Source organism: Macaca fascicularis, chromosome 1 (assembly GCF_037993035.2).
Source record: "Macaca fascicularis isolate 582-1 chromosome 1, T2T-MFA8v1.1".
In the NCBI taxonomy this organism is placed as follows: Eukaryota; Metazoa; Chordata; class Mammalia; order Primates; family Cercopithecidae; genus Macaca; species Macaca fascicularis.
The window spans coordinates 230232773-230246406 of NC_088375.1; positions in this window are offsets into that span (position 1 = coordinate 230232773).

A 13634-nucleotide genomic window follows, 5' to 3' on the forward strand; every position below is an offset into this window, starting at 1 on the left:
CACAGGACACATCCCTCCTTGCCATCCCATCCCCCTTCCCAGGACACATCCCTCCCTGACATCCCATCCCCCCCAACAAGTCTCTCCCTGCCACCCCCCTAACCCCCATCAGGACACGTCCTTCCCTGCCATCCCACCCCCTTCCCAGGACACGTCCCTTCCTGCCATCCCGCCCCCTTCCCAGGACACATCTCTTCCTGCCATCCCACCCCCTTCCCAGGACACAAGGTCCATGAAATCAGCATAGACGCTTGTATCAAGCAAGAGGAAGCATGTTACTCAGAAGAACACAATTTTTTGCTTTGTTTTTGTTTCTGGGTTTTGTTTTTGTTTTAGGAATTAAACAAATAATTTCAAGTTCTACCTCCACCTCCTACCAGCTGCATGATCTTAGACCAGTGACATCACCTCCCTGGCCGTGATTTTCACATCCAGAGAATGCAGGGGGGAAAGAACCGTGCCTCAGGGACCAGGCTGAGGATGAACTATGAAAACCTGTCCTATTGGGCACTCTCAAACAGTCACCATTGTTGGTATGAGGCCCACTATCAGTGAAACTGATTGAAATTGATGTACACCTGAGGACAGCCATCAAGTGTCTATTAACTTAAGTTTTATGCAGCAAGCATTTATTGCACATGCTCCTGAGTCCCAGGTATGCTTTGGTAAATTAAACACCCTTCGTCCCTGCCCTCACAGGGTTTTCACAATATAGACAGATACGTAAGATATAAATGCACAATTGTTCATTGAAAATCTCTGAAGGCACTGGCTGACTGTTTTCTGTGGTTCTCAGCGCCATCACCACTCTTCCAAATTCTCTCCTGTTCTCAGGGGTTAGAAACCTGCAAACTGCATTCCCTAGACTTCCTTGCCTGTAAGAGCAAAAAGATCCCATGTATGACTGTGAAATGATAGTGTCTGGATCCCAGAAGATAGTTAGTAGAATCAGAATGCAGGAAAGCCTGTGCCACAGCCACACATGTTCATGAGAATCATAATTTATCCAGTAGGAATTTAGTGAAGACTGATTGTACACAAGGTATTGCTAAATGATGTGCAGGATACAGAGATGCCTGCGCCTCTAAGAAACTTGGTAGAAAAATAATGGCCCACACCCATTTGGGTTAACTTCTCTTTGAATAAAGCAGTCGGCAGTTTAGACCCACTCATTCTTCAATTCATTTACTCATTCATTTATCCAAAATTGATTGTGTGATGGCTGAATCCAACAAATGAGGTATCTACTCTCATATTATTTTCTATTGTGTTCCAGTGAATTTCAGCAAACATAGACCAGACAAACATCCCTTTGAAACCTGAACTTGGGGTGAGGGTCTGCTGAGATTGGGTTTTCTCCATGCCCAGATACCTCTGATCAAATATCAAGTCCCAAAGATGCAGGTGAGAAAGTTATTAAGTGTTCTGGGATTGGGATATTGGAGATACTCATTAACCCTGGCTTGAGATGGGAAGAGGGGGCAGGTAGGTTTCTTTGCATAGTGTTTAGGAAGGCGATTGTCAATCTAGGAGAAGTGAGTTCCCCAGAGGGAAGGGGGCTCTTGGTCAGCAGGGTGACCCACATGTGTGGTCTGCCTGGAGCTGTGGTCCTTGGGTTCACGGTAGCCTCCTTGCACTCAAAGCACCCTAGCTTGAACAATAAATTCTACAGTCCATTCTGCAGTGAGGGTTTTTGTTTCCTAGGGCTGCCGTAGGAGAAGATCACAGACTGGAGGTGTTACATGACAGAAATTCATCTTATCCCAGTTCCGGAGCCTGAAAATCCAAATCAAGGTGCTGGCAGGGTTGGATTCTCCTTGGGCTTCTCTCCTTGACTTGCAGGTGGCTGTCTTCTGGCTGTGTCCTCATGTGTCCCCAACTTCCCCGTGTGTGTGTGCATCCCTTATGTCTCTTCCTCTGCTCGTAAGAAACTAGCCCTATAGGACTAGGGCCACACTCCTATTACCTCACTTAACCTTAATTGCCTCCTTCAGGGCCCTGTCTCCAAATATATTCAGTGGAGGTTTGGGGCTTCGGCACAGTAGTCTTTGGAGGCCACAGTTCTGTCCAGAACACAGTGACTCTGTCCACCAGGTCCCGCCACACCAACGGCTTTCAGCATTAGCCAGAGCCCCTGCCTGGGGATGTAAACCCACCTGGGGTGTTAAGAATGAGGAATGAAAGTCCACACATGTACACACATGTTAATAGCAGCATTATTTACAACAGTCAAACAGTGGACACACCCAAATGCCCGTCAGTGGATGATGGATCCATGCAAGCTGATTTTATCCAGACAGTGGCATCATGTTCTGTGGCCGGAAACAGGAGGGGAACGCTGGCACTTGCCACAACACGGAAGACCTTTGAAAACATATTGCAACAGATTGAATGAAAAAACAGAAGAATTCAGCCACCTCATATAATTTCTTTTTAACTTGGAAATGTTATTTTTAATCAAAATGTTATTTACATGGCGCTGAGTGTACGGACAACCTTTGAAAACATGGCGCTGAGTGTAGGAACCAAACAGAAAAGGCCACGTGTTGTTCATTTATAGGAAATGTCCAGACTAGGACGTTCTAAAGAGACTGAGAATGGATCAGTGGCTGCTTAAGGCGGGGGTGGTGGAAGGAGGATAGAAGAGTGATAGCTAAAGGGCACGGTTTCTTTTTGGTGTGGCGGAATGTTCCAAAATTGACTTTGGTGATGGTTGCACATGCTGCAGATACACCAAAATTCACCAAGTTAAATTGAAATGCACACTTTACACTATTGAATTATACACTTTAAATGGCTGAATTGTATAGCATATGAATTACATCTCAATAAAACCGTTTAAAGAAATCACACATGGGTAAAATGTCCACGCAAAGTAAGATAAACCAGTGGATTATAAAGTAATAGAGCCCAAAAAGCATGGGTACGGAATTCCCCTTACAACCCATCATTAATCAACCACCACTTATCAAAAAACGCCCACTTGTCAAATTTCAGGGTGACGTCAAACAAGATCCCCAGTGTTACTGAGAAGGCTGGAAAGGCACTCATCTCTTTTCTAACTAATTGGAAGTTTGAGGCCAGGTTCTTTTCCTGTTCTTCAACCAAAACAACATATTGCAACAGATTGAATGAAAAAACAGAAGAATCCAGCTGCCCCATGTAATTTCTTTTTAATTTGGAAATGTTATTTTTAATCAAAATGCTATTTACATTAGCAATAAAAATTTAAAAAAAAAAAATGAGGCTTGAGACGGAGACTCAGTGACTGAGTCTACTGGCCTCAGTTGTAAAACAAGCACTGTTATTCCCAAGCCAGCCTAGCTGCTCATTCATTCATTCAAAAAGAATCTTTGAACGCCCACTCTGTGCTGAGATGATGATGATGAGGATGAGGATGATGGTATCAGTACTAGCTAATATGATAAACTAGCTACTATGTGCCAAATGCTTTCCCAATCTGAGCCATTTAACCTCACAGCAGTCCTGGAAAGTAAGAATCATTAGCTCCAGGAGGCAGCCGCAGGGTAGGTCTGTGGTGTGTGTTCCAGAGTCGGAGTCCTGGCCAAGGTCTGCTCTGGCCTTTTGCTCACTGGATGACCCACACAAGAGGCAGGAGGCTAGCTGTCTACTGCTACGTCTAACACACAGGCTCTCCTCTTGGAGCTTGGGGAGGTAGATAAGTTACTGTTCCTAACAGTCTTAGCCTAACTGAAGTGCTGGCCACTCAGTCACTCATTTGTCCCTTCCTTCCTTCCCTCCTTTCTTCCTTCCTTCCTTCCTTCCTTCCTTCCTTCCTTCCTTCGGTGATATATATGAAGTGTCCACCATGAACCAGAGTGAGACGCTTTCCTGAGATCCCAAGATTTCTTAAACAAAATACACAAAGCACTTACGTAAAAGATGGATACACTGACTACATTTAAATTAAGAACTTCTGTTTATTAAAAATTCCTTCAAGAAAATGAAGACAAGCTACAAACTGGGAGAAGATATTTCTGACATATATAATTGAAAAAGCGTTAGTATTAATTATATATATGTGTATGTATATAATGTGTGTATATGTGTGTATTGTGTGTATATATATATTTAAAACCAGACATTATTAATGCAAAGATAAACGCACCAATGAGAAAGTGAACAAAAATATAGAAACAGACATTTCACAAAAGAGAAAATAGAGCTGACCAATAAACATTTGAAGAAAAATCCAACTTAATTAGTAATTGGGTTGAGTGAAAAAAAGCAGGTACCAAAAGACTACATATAGAATTATATTCTTTATCAAAATAAAGGCCAGAAAATCAGATAAAATAAATAATCTGCTCTTAGGCATCCACGTAGATATGACACAGCTATTTTCAGAGAAGGAGTGGTCAGCACTAATCCTGAGAAGTCTATAGGCACATGCAAGTCATTTGCTAGTTATTTTGCTAGTTCCTAGGTGGCATGGTAGATTCATGGGAGTGCCTTGTGTTGTTAAAAATAAAGAAACTAGGCCTGGTTTGGTGGCTCATGCCTGTAATCCCAACATTTTGGGAGGCTGAGGCAGGAGGATCGCTTGAGCCCAGCAGTTCGAGACCAGCCTGGACAACATGGTGAAACCTTCCTCGACAAAAATACAAAAATTAGCTGGGTGTGGTGGTGCATACCTGTGGTCCCAGCTACTTGGGAGGCTGAGCGGGGAGGAACACTTGAGCCCAGGAGGTCAAAGCTGCAATGAGCCGAGATGACACCACTGTACTACAGTCTGGGTGATAGAGTGAGACCCTGTCTCAAAAAATAAATAAATAAAATAAAGAAACTAAAAATAATAACAATGATGATGATAATAATAATAATAGAGTAGGCACAGTGAATCACTTCTGTAATCCCAGCACTTTGGGAGGCCAAGGCAGGAGGATCACTTGAGGTTGGGAGTTCAAGATCAGCCTGGCCAACATGGTGAAACCTTGTCTCTACTAAAAATACAAAATTAGGCCGGGTGCGGTGGCTCACACCTGTAATCCCTGTACTTTGGGAGGCCGAGGCAGGTAGATCCCCTGAGGTCAGGAGTTCGAGACCAGACTGGCCGATGTGATGAAACCCTGTCTCTACTAAAAAAAAAGATTAAAAAAATTAGCCAGACATGGTGGCAGGGGCCACCAAGTAATCCCAGCTACTTGGGAGGCTGAAGCAGGAGAATCGCTTAACCCTGGGAGGCAGAGGTTGCAGTGAGCTGAGAGCTGAGATCACACCACTGCACTCCAGCCTGGGTGAAACTCCATCTCAAAATAAATAAATAAATAAATAAATAAATAAATAAGCCAGGAATGGTGGCAGACGCCTGTAATCCCAGCTACTTAGGAGGCTGAGGCAGGATCATCACTTGAACCCGGGAGGCAGAAGCTGCAGTGTGCCGACAGAGTGCTACTGCACTCCAGCCTGGGCGACAGAGCTAGACTCTGTCTCAAAAAGTAACAATAATACTAGCAAAAGTGGGCCAGGCATGGCTGGCGAGTCATGAACCCAGGCATGGCATTCATCAAATGACGTGCACCTAAAGTCTGCAAAGGGAAACAAACAAGAATTGAAAAAGCAAGGCATCCCGGCGGTTCTCCGTCCTTCCTTCCCCGCACTCTGCCTGTGTCCTGAACAGCAACAGTGCTGACCCCATGAGCCTTGCCCAGCAGGTAAGGGTCACCTTCTCTTCCCTGCACTGAGGTTCCCAATGGAGACCAGGAGGCGAGGTGTTTCTTAAGCGTTTCCTGTGAAATCGTGAACCAAGATGGAATCATTGCCTCATCCTCTGTTTACCAGAAAATTCTCTAAGCCAAACCCTCCCATAGCCTCTGGTCACTTCACTCAGCCGAGGGCTCCTTTGTATTTAGAGGGCAAAGTGGGCTCTGTTTCCTCTGTGTCCTCTCACTGGGGTGGAGAAGTCGGAAAACTCACCTTCCCCCATTTGCCCCTGACAGTACCCTGTTAACAAGAGTTGCCCAACTTCCTTAAATCATCCTGTCACTTCCTCCTCATTTCGACACCTCCGATGCTTGAACGCCTGGGAAACCCCGAGTCGTTTGCTGTAGGGCCTGCAGGACGATCGTCCCCACCCCGACCCTGCACGGGACGGGGGAAGGGAGAACACCCGGGGAACTGAATCTTGAAACGCACGAAGGGGACACCGTCCTGCCATCTTTTCAAGGCCATTTCCCACAGAGAGCCTGCAAAAATAAGTGTCGTGGCTGGAGAGCACATTCCAGCTCCAAAGGCTCTGTTCCTTTCACTTTCTCCCGCGATTTCTCTTATTTTTCTGCAGCTCAACAAGGCCGGTCCGCTGATGTGAACATCTTGTGACCTCTCCCCGAGCGCAGCCTGCCTGGCAGCTTCCTGTGCTCCCAGCACGAAGTGGAGGATGACCTTCAGCCAGACGAGGGAGCGCAGCGCGGATTAGAAGGACGTGGTGCGGGGACTGGCCTGGTTGTTGGGGCGGGGACAGAAATCCATTTCCCTCATTTTCCTCCACTGCAGTGTGGGCCACTTCCTGAGTCTCCACACACACTACTGTCTGAGGCGCTCACTGACCTGCTCCAAGGTGAGGGATTCCCTGTATTTGGGGCAGAACAGACATTCCCACCCCGCAAGGCTGCAGTGCGGGACAGACACGTGGCCTGGCCCCGAGATGCTGCGGAATGTTTGTCCTGGATTTTAACACGTTTTCGTCCCCGGTGGTCCCAGCGGCTGCTGCCAGGGACTAAAACACCTTTGTCAGGTTTTCAAAAGTCCCAGGGAAGGGAGGGGAGAGCCCAAGGTGAGCGCACTGCTTCACCCGAGGCCCTATTTCTGCACCAGAAACGTTTCTCAGCCTGATCGCATCCCTGCTTCTAGGAAGGGCCTGGTTCAGGCTTTCAGCCCGAAGCCAGAGAGCACAAATGAGCCCTCCCCTGAGTTCAAAAATAAAATCCTGGTACAGTATGATGATCATGATTATTGTTACCATTATTACCAGCACTGCAATCATTTGTGCTCTGGCCTTTTCATCCCAGAATTTCAAAGCAGAATGCTTTATAAGGAGATGGCTATTCATTTGTTCAGTGAGAGGCACCCTTTGAAAATGGAGCTTTCAGACTCTTGACGAAAAAAAAAAAAAAAAAGAAAAAACCCTCTGATTTCTACTCAGCATGATTAACCAGACAAGGGCTTTCCTGAGAATGAATGTGTCTGTTGAGTGGGGTCCAAACACTGAGGTCAGAGGCGAGGTCCCGAAACACTCCAGGAAGCGGCGCCTCGGGTGTCCAAGCTTCTGAGACTCTCTGCAACCCCCTCCCATGGTCACCCTCTTCTCAAGAGCTGCAGGATCAAAGGTCACAGGCACACCGGCTGCTCTGTGCTGCCGCAGGGCAACACGGCTAAGCCACAGGTTCTACCAGGTGGCTTGGGCTCAAACCCGAGCTTTGTATCCAAAATTCCAGCTGCACGTCCTCAGGCAAGTTACTTAACTGCTCTGTGCTTCAATTTCCACTTCCATAAAATGGGGTTAATGATAATTTCCACCTCTCGTGGTTCTGTTAGCCCAGTCGTCACAGGCCCTGCCCTGGAAGCAGCATCGGGCACAGAACAAGTTTTCAGTAAGTGACAGTGATGGTGGTCCCCGCCGTGGGGATGCCACTCCCTGGCTTGAAATACAGCAAGGGCTCCCTGTTGCTCTGATAGGACACAGATCCTCCGCACAGCACTGGAGGCTCTCCAGGGCCTGGCCCCTCTTTCCTCCGTGCGTGCTCCTTGGCACTCACCATTGCTCTGCCCACTCCTCCTTCAGCCCTGCCATTGCCTCATGTGCTCGTCCCCGAAGCCCTCTGTCCACCTCACTCACCAGTAGGCCCCTGCATCGGCCAGTGCTTCCTCTTGGACAGCTCCTCCTTGCACTGATGTCCCTTGGTCAATCTGCCCTAGTCCTTTAGGACTCCTGTGAGTGTCACCTCTCCTGAGAAGTTTCCCAACTTCCCTGTTTCGATCAGCTGGATCCCCCTCCAGTGCCACAGCCCGTGGCAGGGTCTCCTCCTCCCCCTCCGGCATCATCTTTCTTTTCCTCCTCCTCTTTCTTTTTCTGTTTCTCCCACTGGACCCTCGTTCCGGCAGGGCAGGCCTTGCCTCTGGCCATCTCAGTGCCTGGTCCTTGCAGATGCCCAGGGGCTGCCTGGGAAGCCTCTCCCACCTCAGCGAGGGGTGCTGCAGCCTCAGCGTATACTTCGGTGTTTGAGAACAAGGCAATGTCCACACTTGTCAAGGAAGCCCTGTCCCTTCTGTTGGGTGTTTCTGGGGTCAGAGCAGAGATGACAGGGAAGTCACATGCTGCCTGGCTCACCAAAGGTGCTGAGTCCTTAGTATGGAGCAGATGGATGGGTGTGTGAGAAGGTGAATGGATGGGTGCGTGCACAGGTGGGCGGCACAGTTCATTCCAGCTGAGGCTGAAGTCCCTCTTCGTCCTGCAGGCGAGGCTCCCAGTTCACCTGGTAAACTCATTCATCTGTGTCATCATAAAACCCTCTGACAAATTAATGGAAAACGTAGTGACTTCTAGGGAGACCCCCAATGAGTAGACAGCTTTTTAAATTGCAGTTAAATATCGTAAGTGGCAAGTTCATTCTGGAAACATATTACATACAAGAATTGTATAGTGGTTCACGCCTGTAATCCCAGCACTTTGGGAGGCTGAAGCCAGTGGATCACTTGAGGTCGGGAATTCGAGACCAGCCTGGCCGACATGTCTCTATTAAAAATACAAAATTTAGCGGAGCATGGTGGTGCTCGCCTGTAGTCCCAGCTACTCGAGAGGCTGAGGCAGGAGAATCAATTGAACCTGGGAGGTGGAGGGTGCAGTGAGCCAAGATCGAGACACTGCACTCCAGCCTGGGCAACAGAGTGAGACTCTGTCTCCAAAACAGAAAAAGAAAAGAAAAAAAGGGAATTTTACTCAAGAGCAGACCCTTGACTGCGTTTGAGGTTACCTGGCTGAGAACAAGAAGGTGGTTAAACCAAGGGAAGATGTTGGATAAGGACTGTGCACTGGTGTCACCTTCAAAGGTCAAGAAGCAGCAGGGTGTCTTTGTTCTTCATATTATTTATTTATTAGCTGACATATTAATTCATTTATTTCATTAACACTGTTGAGCCTCAACTCTGCTGTGGGGTCACCCAGTCATATGAAAACATGAACTACGTAAGAGGAAAGACGTAGACATACTGAAAAGACATACGTAAAAGAATCACGGTTTGGGATTACACATGTCCTCTGGAGACTGCCTGGTCCCACTGCTGTTTTCAGTTAGTGAATACTAGGTTGAGGCATGAGGACACAGAGAAGCCTAGACACTAGCCTGAGGTCACACGGCATCCGCACATGATCACTGTGCTGTGCTGCAACCCAGTCCTTTAAACTCATTTCCCCAGTGAGCAAACCTAAGGCACTCGCCAGGCTGGGAAGACAGCCTGCAATATGCCAACTGTCAGGTCACTGGCCCTCCTGGCATCCAGTCTTGTGCAAATGACCAGTTAACCCCTATAAAGTCTGTCTAACTCCACCCAGTGCAGAAGCCCCAGTGTGTTGTTCAGTATTTGTGAGCAAGAGGACGCATTCCGCTTCTTGGGGAAGGGCTTCCTTTCGTCTTGAACGTTGGGGATTGACAGCAGTGGCTCTGTTGCAGGTCCGAACACGGAGGAATGGCCCAGGCTTGCAGACAGGGATCTCACGAGGTTTAGCCTTTCTGAAGTCAGTACTGTAGAGATAGGCAGGTTCCCATAAATTGCCTTTATGTGCCTGAAGAAGATTGTGCTATTTTGGGCTCTGGAGACTTTTAAAAACAAATTAAAGGCAAAACACAATAGCTCAGGATGTCTGACTCACTCAGAAGCAAAGCAGGCCCACCTTCCACGCAAGAAGAGACCAAGGATGCAGAGAGACGGGGTTTCCCGGTGGGAGGACTCGGCCGCAGGAAGCAGATGATAACAGTTGTTTATTTTTAGCTAACACAAGCTCATCCACTGATGTCCACGGTTCCTCCCAGCACAGGTCACATGGGTGAGTGATGAGCAATGAAGCCACACCTTCTGGAACTGAAGGGAGGCTGGTGGGATTGGAGGGGGTGGCACCCCCAAACCTCCAGTGCTGCCTGAATGTAGCGGCACTCAAGTCCTGCTGTGAGGAAGCAGCCAGGGGCTGGGTGTCCCCAAGGCCTGAGCATCTCCCAGGGTCCCGGGTACCCGTGGCTGGCATCGGAAGTTGCCGGTGGTTGTTCTTTGCGGTTCGCAGGTTCCTGGCTGGGACAGCATCCATGTTGGAGGAGAGCTGGGGAGAAGACAGAGCTCTGCGGGGACAGAGGCGGGGAACCAGCTCCATGGCTGCACTGCTGGCTTCCTGCAGCCTCCCACTCCGAACAGGACTTCGACATGACAGAGATTCCTCACTTGTGCAAACTTGAGGCAGGCTCCTGACCCCCGCCTCCAGCAAGGCCCATGCCCACACTTCCCTATGAAATCCAGTTTTACCAAGAGCCCTGCTAAGTCATTTTGGCCTGAAACCCCCACCTCCAATATCTAATTAGGTTCCTCATATCCCACCATCCCCCAGGGAAGTCTGACCACCCCAGCCTACCTTCATCAAGAATTCTGTTAGGTGGCTCCAGCCTGAACTCCCCGCCCCCGATGTTTCCTCTTAGTCACTTTGGACCCCGCCCTGCCCGTTGGCTGCGAATCCTCACTGCCCGTGGTGTGTTTGGAGTTGATCCTGGTTCTATACCCAGGTCTCTTTCTATTGTAATCGTTCCTGAATAACATCTGTTCTTATCGCTTCAGCTACCATCCACCACGGGTTTCTTTGACAGATGGGACTCCTTGGCCTGCACTGCTCAGCACTGAAGTTGGCGGGTCCAGCCTCCGACAAGCGAAGTGCTGGCCCTCAACGCGGGCTCCTATGTGGAGGCTTCTGTACCCGCTGCTGCACTGGGCACCCAGGGCCCGAGCCCACCTGCCCTCTGAACCGTTCTCCAGGTCAGGCAGGCAGCACGCACCCTGTGAACTCCCTCTGCTGAATTAATCCACTACTTCACTGCATGCATCAGGATGAACCCCCTGCTGTGTGCTGCATGCTGTGTGCTGTGGGCTGTGGGCTCTGGGCCGTGGGCCGTGTGCTGTGGGCCGTGGGCCGTGTGCTGTGGGCCATGGGCTGCATGCCGGGCACTTAGGAACCAAGGCACAGCATGAGCGAGTCCCTGCCTTCAGGAAACGTCTGGTCTGGTGTGAGAACAGGCATGTAGACACTCAGTTGTAGTGCAGGCACTGTAGGGTTTGGCATAGCTACGGATCATACAGAGATCATCTCCTCCTGTGGCAGCATAAAAATATCCCCCAAAGATGTCCTCGTCCTCATCCCAGAACCTCACAGGGGGCCTTTTTGGGTGGGATTAGTGTAAGGATTTTGAGGTGGGAATTTATCCTGGAGTAGTCAGCATTGCGGGGAGTGATGCCATCACAGAGGTCTTTGTAAGAGGCAGACGGGAGGGCCAGAGTCAGAGGGGGAGATGGAAGGAGGAAGCAGAGGTAAGAGAGAGATGGAAAGATGCTGTGCTGTTGGCTTTGAAGACAGAGGAGGCAGCCACGGGCCAAGGATTGCAGGCGGCCTCCGGCAGCTGGGAAAGGTAAAGAGAAGGAGGCTGCCCTGGAGCCTCCAGGAGCCAGTGCTGCCGACACCCTGATTCTGGGACTTCTGGCCTCTAAAAATGTAAGATAATACATTTGTGCCACGTTGAGTCTCTAAGTTTATGGAGACACCAATTTGGCACAGCAGTCATAGGACACAAATACCTCATCCCCTGACCCCCCCCCCCTCCAATAAATCTGTGGATGAAAGAAAACAGGGTCATGAGCTGGAGAGCAAGCAGAAGAGGAGGGTGCATGTGGACACTTTAAAATCTTTACTGGGTTGGAGGGGGTGACCTCTGAGCAGAGGCTTGATGGGTGAGGAGGGGCCAGCCCAGGGCCGTGGACGTCTGAAAAGTCAGCGAGAGCCAAGGCCAGTGTGCAGTCAGCAGCACAGTCTAAGGCTATGCCCAGCGCAACTGGCTCCACCTCCCGTCCTGGTTCAGGAGTTTTTGTTCTTCCCATGGTCCGGCACCGGTTGTGATCCCGTGATCCCCAGCCCAGAGCCCCACTCCGACCGCACAAAGCTCTTTCTTGGATTGCCCCAACCGCCTCCTAGCCTGGGTGGTGAGAGACAGCTCCAAAGATATGGTCTGGCCTCGGGAGTGGGGGGGTCCAGTGGAGCACCCCGCGTAGTAAAGAATGTGGCCTGGCCTGCAGAGAGGTCTGCCCTTGTCGTCGGCTTCTGGGAGGAGCTTTGTTGAGACTGTGACTGCGCCAGATCTTCAGGTGGGGTTGGCCATGCCAGAAGGACTAACCCTGTGGCTCAATCAATCAATCGTGCACAGGGAATGGAGCCCCGACAAAGCCCCAGACACTGGGGCTCAGGGGAGCTCACCGGCTTGGCGGTGCACCGTGCCTCTTATCACACCTTGATGCCAAGAACGTGACACATCCTGACTCCACAGGGAGAAGACACCGGCAGCCTCAGGTCTGGAGTCCCCAGCCCCAGCACCGTCTCCTCCTTGGGTTGACAGGGTCTGTGTCCTTTCCTGTGATAAACCATGGCTATGAGTAGAACAGCTTTCAGTGGACACCGAGTCTTTCTAGCAAGTTAGGAAACCTCAGGAGTTTGGGGAAATCCCCCCAAGCTTGCAGTCTGTGTCAGAAGTGCAGGTAATGGTCACCTGCATGAGACCGGGTCCCCTAAACTTTGCCGTTTGCCTAGCTCTGAGTAGACCCTTCCACCCTGGAGGGGTAACCCTGGGGTCCCGCAGGCCCAGCATCCGCTGCAGGCCCCAGGCGCTGACCTGCTTGGCTGGGTCTGACTGTGCTGGCTGTCCTCCACTCTCCCACCCCAAGAAGGGCTCGAGAACCGAGGGTAGCTGAGCAACCGCTTTCATGTTCCGGGTCCTTTGCTGTTAATTGTTATGGCTTTGAGTTTCCTGTCAAATGTGAGTTAGAAAGTCAGCCGCACTGGTTGACCACCTCAAAAATGCAAATCGGTGTAATTTCAGTCAATACATGCGCACTGAGCATTAAAAATGCAAATTTCCTGCTGTGCAGAGAGCAAGAAAGAGCAGCACCTTGTTTAGGAGCAAAACTCAGGACGGCAGGAGAACTTTTCCACTTCCCCAGATGGACACTGGGTCCTTCTCTGGGACAGAGGATGAGGGTGTGGCCACAGCTCTCGGTAAGGGACCTCAGAGGCATCTCATGGCCCCAGCTCAGTCTGCAGTGTTGTTAAAAAACAAACAAACAAAAAAACAAACAGACTCTGGCACTGCGGCCAGCCAAGCAAGTCAGCCCTGCAGCCCCTTTAAATCAGAAGGAAAGATAATCGCTTCCACACCCTAATTTGCTTTCTTGATTCTCTTCCACTTTCCTTTCCTTTCTCATCTGAGCCCACAGTGAGAAGAACCACCGTACTGGGTGGGGCCTCCAACTCCCACATGGGAGCCGAAGTGAGAGAAGACCTTTGGGAAGGCTCTGGAAGCCACACCACCAAGGGTGCACCT